This window comes from Pteropus vampyrus, unplaced genomic scaffold (genome assembly GCF_000151845.1).
Source record: "Pteropus vampyrus isolate Shadow unplaced genomic scaffold, Pvam_2.0 Scaffold474, whole genome shotgun sequence".
Lineage (NCBI taxonomy): Eukaryota > Metazoa > Chordata > Mammalia > Chiroptera > Pteropodidae > Pteropus > Pteropus vampyrus.
In genome coordinates, this window is record NW_011889255.1 from 22,736 (window position 1) to 28,853 (window position 6,118).

General features: G+C 35.2%; 1 non-coding gene and 1 pseudogene across 1 annotated transcript; both read left to right on the forward strand.

The window, feature by feature from the left end:
- The first annotated feature begins 237 nt into the window (after positions 1-237).
- LOC111732622 lies at positions 238-343 on the forward strand. The gene has a single exon (XR_002777632.1). It is a non-coding gene; the product is annotated as a U6 spliceosomal RNA (small nuclear RNA).
- A 1,834-nt stretch (positions 344-2,177) lies between these two features.
- On the forward strand, positions 2,178-2,988 carry LOC105307081 (annotated as a pseudogene).
- Positions 2,989-6,118: the final 3,130 nt, after the last annotated feature.

Below are 6,118 nucleotides of genomic sequence, written 5' to 3' on the forward strand. Positions count from 1 at the left end.
ATGTGTTTTATTTCACCTTGTTTTCCTTCTGCACTGAGAACTGGGAAGCCTGTACTCTCATCCCCTTGTAGGATCGCAATCAGACAATAATTGCAGTAAGACAACACAATTCTGAATTCATAAAAAAGAAGTTAGGTTTTCCTACTCATTGTTCTATATGCTGGAATATTTCTTTAAACGTTGTACAATGGATTTCTTTAGTTTCTTCTCATTAAATTCACTCAAGAACAGAGTTGGGTGCTCACTTTGGCAGCACATATACTAAAATTGGAACGATACACAGAACAGTAGCAAAGCTGCTTGCAAGAATGACACGCAGATTCATGAAGCCTTCCATGTATTTATGGTTCATATATGCAATGGAATAGTACTCAGCCATTAAAAGAACGAAATCTTAACCATTCTCAACAACATGGATGGACCTAGAGGTTATTATGCTGAGTGAAATACGTCAGACAGAGAAAGATAAACACCATATGACTTCACTTATATGCAGAATCTAAGGAACAAAGTGAACAAAGGAATCAGAAACATACTCACAAATATAGAGGACAATCTGGTGAAGGCCAGAGAGAATGCAGTTTGTGGGGCTGAAGGGTTAAAGAAGTCCAATCAGTAGTTGATAGATGGTCACAGAAATGGGGAACACAACATAGGGAATGAAGTTAGCATTAATGTAATGGTTAGGTGTAGGGCCAGGGGAGAGAAAGAACAGTCAGCGGAATCATTTTATAAATTATATAAATGTCTAACCAATGTGCTGTATACTTGAAACTGATAATAAAATAAAAGAAGAAAAACAGAGTTGAAATGAAGTTTGAACTTACCCTAAACACACACACACACAAACAATGGCAAAGGGAATAATAATGATAAAATAATAAATAGTTGCTGGGATACTCATCCATTTGAAATAGACTACAATTTAAAAAAAAAAATAGGCAATGTAATAAGCGATTTTTTTTTTTAACTTTGGCAGAATACTTTAAAGTAACGCGGAGATCAGGATCAACTTTGTGATGCCATGCATGATTCCATGTATTTCCATTTGACTTTGTTTTCTTGCTCTTGAGAATGTGACTTTCCTTTAGAGGATTGACTCCAGAATTAAACCCTATTACCTCGTCCCCGTGATTACCCATTTCTCTTTAAGGAAACAAAATAAAAGTGCAGCAACATGTATATACTCAGAAAGGGTTTCAAATCTTTCAAATAAGTCATATAAATTTTCACTGCATTTCATTTCATTTAAAAAATGAAATTCTCCTGTTTTTCATTTTAAGATTTCAAATGAAAAACCATAGAGAAAAAGAAAATCACAGTCTATGCAGGTCAGACAGACTTGGAAGCAACTGAGGATTTGATGGTGTTAGTCACAGTGATGGACAGGTACAGTGTCTGATGCTACATGACATTAATTTAACAGTGTGCTTTGCAATGAGAACAATTATTTAGTTGACTTTTAAAAGACTACAAAATCCTTCTTGAGGACATAATGGATGTCCAAACATTGATCATTTGAAATTGTCACTATTTCACTCTTTGAGTCAAATGTGAATTTGGGGAGGCTATGAATAAATCTTGGAGTGAAAGATTAAACATAGTGGTCTTGAGGAAAAAAAAAAATGGATTTGAGTTCAACCCACACAGCTGTTCAGAGAATGGGAGAGACTTCCACAGGTGATCTGTTTCCTTTGTATTTGGGGTGTGGGAGGGTAGAGAAAAACTAGAACAACATACATTTCCCTTTCAGAAACTGAAGAGAAGTGTGTGGACTTGCCCAGTGCTCTGAGAGGACTACAACCAGTTTTAGTAGGCAATTGCTCAATAAATTTACATGTTTGTCACTTGTCCACTAATTTTCCTCTTTCTTCAGTCACTCTGTTTACTATGCTGTATTATCCTAGATTATTTTTTTACTATGTGTGAAAATCCTCATCAACATTTTTGCAATTTCTTCTAAATGTTGGAGGGAAAAATATCTACACCTAATGCATGTTTGAGATTATATTTGTAACAAATGTAAAACAAATTATACTTTGATGACTGAGTTAAAACAAATTATACTTTGGTGACTGCGTTCATCCTTTTGGGATTGACAAACACACTGGAGTTATAGATCACCTCTTCTTTCTGTTTTTGGTGGTATACACCCTTACAGTTTGGGGAATGTTGGCATGATTCTTTTAATCGGGGCTGTCTCCCGACTTCATACACCCATGTACTTCTTCCTGGCCAACCTGTCCTTTGTAGACGTCTGTTATTCCTCCACCATCACCCCAAAAATGCTGGTGGATTTATTGTCGGAGAGGAAAACCATCTCCTTCGCTGGCTGCTTTGTACAGATGTATTTCTTCATAGCATTAGGCAGGATCGAGTGCATCCTGTTCGGGTTAATGGCCTATGACCGTTACGTGGCCATAAACAACCCTCTGCTTTACTCCTTGGTCATGTCCTGGACAGTCTGCCTTAATATGGCATCAGGGGCTTTTACAGCAAGGCTGTTGAACTCTATGGTTAACACGTGTTATGTAAGCAACTTGCCATTCTGTGGCTCCAATGTCATCCTCCACTTCTTCTGTGACAGCCCTCCACTTTTTAAGCTCTCATGTTCTGACAATAGCTAAATGAAAGCATCTTTTCCACCTTTGCTGGTGTGCATATGATCGGGGCTCTGCTGGTCATCCTCACCTCCTACTACGATGTTATCTTCTCCATGTTTAGCATGCATTCGGGGAGGGGAGGCGCAAAGCGTTCTTAATGTGTGCTTCTCACTTGACACCTATAATTCTGTTCTATTCCACTGCCATCTATACTTATCTGAGACCCAGTTCTGGCTACTCCCTAAGTCAGGACAAAGTGGCTTCTGTGTTCTACACAATGGTGATCCCCATGTTAAATCCTCTGATCTACAGCCTCAGGAATAAGGAAGTAAAGGCAGCTTTTTGGGATGTAATTACCAGGAAAAGGATTTCTTCTTTTTTGTGATTGTTTTATTTAATTTTCTGAACTAGATAGGGTATTTAATGACCTTTCAAAGGCTGGTTCAAGCCAACAGCTTTTTATTAGTATATTTTCTAAGTAACCATGTTCTGAAATGCCCAAGTAAATTACCCAAATTACGTGAGATGATGAGACCTTCATGTCAACATTGTACATCGTCAGTAGGTCCTAATAAATGAGGTTTATTTGTAATAACATTTTGCCTAGGAAAAGGAAGATATTGACTGTTTAAAGAAAAAATTCACAATATCACATGAAACTAGCCATTGAAATTATTTGTAAATATCCATTTGTTCTTTTCTCGTACATTCCTTTCCACCATTTATGATTTCCATGTAATTGTTATATATCACTTATGTCGAAATGTGTTAAATTTAAAATAGATGACCATTTTTAAGTATTAAATGATGTCCTGAGAAGATTTTAATTTTAAGAAATGTAGCTTTAATTGCTACTGTAAAATCCCCGGCAGTTAATTGTCTTATTGCCTCTATACACATACATATTACCTAAAGAATAGTGAGAGTTTGTGCAAAAGCATGCTGTCAGGGAAACTGTGGCCTGATTAGAATGTACCAATTAAATCATTACCCATTAAATCCTGTACCAATTAAATCCTACACCCTTCGCTTCTTCCCCCAAAATTCCAATTCTCTTACTTTGTCTCTCCCAGACTCACGCACACACAAATCTATGTGCACATATATTTGGCTGCTGCAGAGTTCGGTGCATGAAGAGTTCAACAGATGAATCTGACACGTATTATTTAAAATATGCTCTTAGATTTCCTGAGTATAAACATCTCCTAACAATTTCCAATAAAAATCTATGAAACTAATCTTAATATTAAAACTAAGCATTATTAATATGAAGGTAGACAGGAAATTGGCTTAGTAGAACACTGAAAGAATTAAATGGGAGCCAGGCCTTGCTAAAGACACAGCCACATTTACAATTTCAAGAGGGAAATTCTCCAAGTCCCTTTCCTTACCGTTGTCACTGAAGTCACACTTGATAGAACCTACGTTGGGCAAATCTCTATGTCTCTTTCCTTACCCTTGTCACTGAAGTCACACTAGATAGAACCTACGATGTGCAAATCATCTGGGTTGTGGCATAGCAACATTATGGTTTGTCACAAAGAGGTCATCCAGCTTGACCATACAAGAATGTCCTCAATGTTCCATGTAGGTGATTTAGGTAAGACGGATATTTGTGAAGGTATCGGTTGTGTCTGAGCAGCCGTGAGCCATGCTCTCAGCCCACAGGTCCGCAGTGGTTACCGGGACCCAGTTGCTTGTGGTAGAACGGCCAGTCTGTTCTCAGAGGTGCTTGCTCTTTCCCTGCGTAGCCTGCCAGCTTCTTATGCACTAGCTGGCAGCTGTTGGCTGCATGCTTTCTGCTTTCCCTGTCCTGAGTATTTAATGAAATCATACATGAAAACAAGATGTTTCACTCAGAAATACTAATATTTTATTCCTTTCATTAAATGCTTTAATTTGCAGTAAAATAGAAATAGAAACAATGTTTGAGAGATGCATCCAGTTCTTCTGAGATTTGGGGTTAGATACTTAGTAATTGAGTCCTATTCTTTGCTCTCGAGTTCAGTTCTTCTACATTTAATTAGTCTCATGAATAGACATTGAAATGATCATGCTAAGTGAAAAAAGTCACACAGAAAAAGTTGAAAACCACATGATACCACTTATTTGGGAGATATAAACCTAAAAGCAACAAACAAATATGACAAACAGAGAATCATGGACATGGACACTGGTGACCAGAGTATAGGGAAGAGGTACCTGGTAGATGGGGTGAAAGGTTTCAAATAGGTGTGACAAAAAAAAAAAAATCTTTGGGCAGTGAACATACAATGCAAGATATATATGACTTATTGTTGAATTGTATACTTGAAACACTGGATTTCATTAACCAATGTCACTATAATAAAAAAAAACCTCAAAAAATAATTAATCTCATGTACAAGATCTACAAATATTTTCAACCTTGAGAGCTATTATTGTTAATGATTTTGTTACTTTTTGAATTTATTGAATATAGGCTTCTCATGTAAATTTTGATTGTTTACATAAACACAACATATTTATAAAAATATTTTAACTATCATATTTTCTGCTTATTGTTCAACACGTTTGTGTGAAAAATGTTCCAAATATTTTTTACTTTATTTAACTCAAAAGAAATTTACATTGTAAAAGTATTAAAAGACATCTAATTTTTATATTGAGTGTGATTTTATCATTCTCTTCTTACCTGACAATATTTATTAAACCATCCCCTATGAATGTAATATTTTTTTGCTTCTTTGCTATACAACCACCATTGCTTTCTGTTTTTCTAATATTCCTGGTCTTTTATTTTACTTGAATAATTAATGTTACTACATTCCCCAAATATACACATATCAATCAAAGTTATGCCTTATTCAATGTTTTAGGTAATTTATTTATTAAAATTAATGAAATTGAAATATATGTATTTTAACTATGTTTTAGTCAATATTTTCATCCATTACTAGATGAGAGCAAATAGAGAATAGCTCTCAAAACCTGTGAATGTCATGACATTAGAAAAATAAGCCAACGAGATGGAAGGAGTGAAAGAATCAATATTTAAGAATCACAGAAAGCCAAAAAAAAACCCCAAAAATCATTAATAGATGTGGTCCTCCATTTAGGCAGAAATAATATGTTCAGTGTGATATTAAAATATCAAAGTAATTTTGGATTTAGTTTGTTAAGTGTAAAATAACTTAGGCAATGTAATTTTCATGAGTCTATAAAAATTGTGAAGACATACATATTGTAAGCAATATTTATAAAGGCTAATACAAAGATAAAATGAAGTAGTCATCCCATTCATCTCCACACTGATCATATAAAATCAAGGATAGTGTGTTAATTCATAGCACATTTCAAAGGACAGAGGTAAACAATATTATGTCAAGGAGGTAATGCCCAACTGCAGGTGTATAGGGAAAAAATTAATTACAAAGTAATTGAATTGATGTGAGAATATATAATCTGTGGAAGAGGAACGTACAAAGAGCTTTAGGGAAAACATACAGCTTTAAACCGATCAGAATAGTATTTCT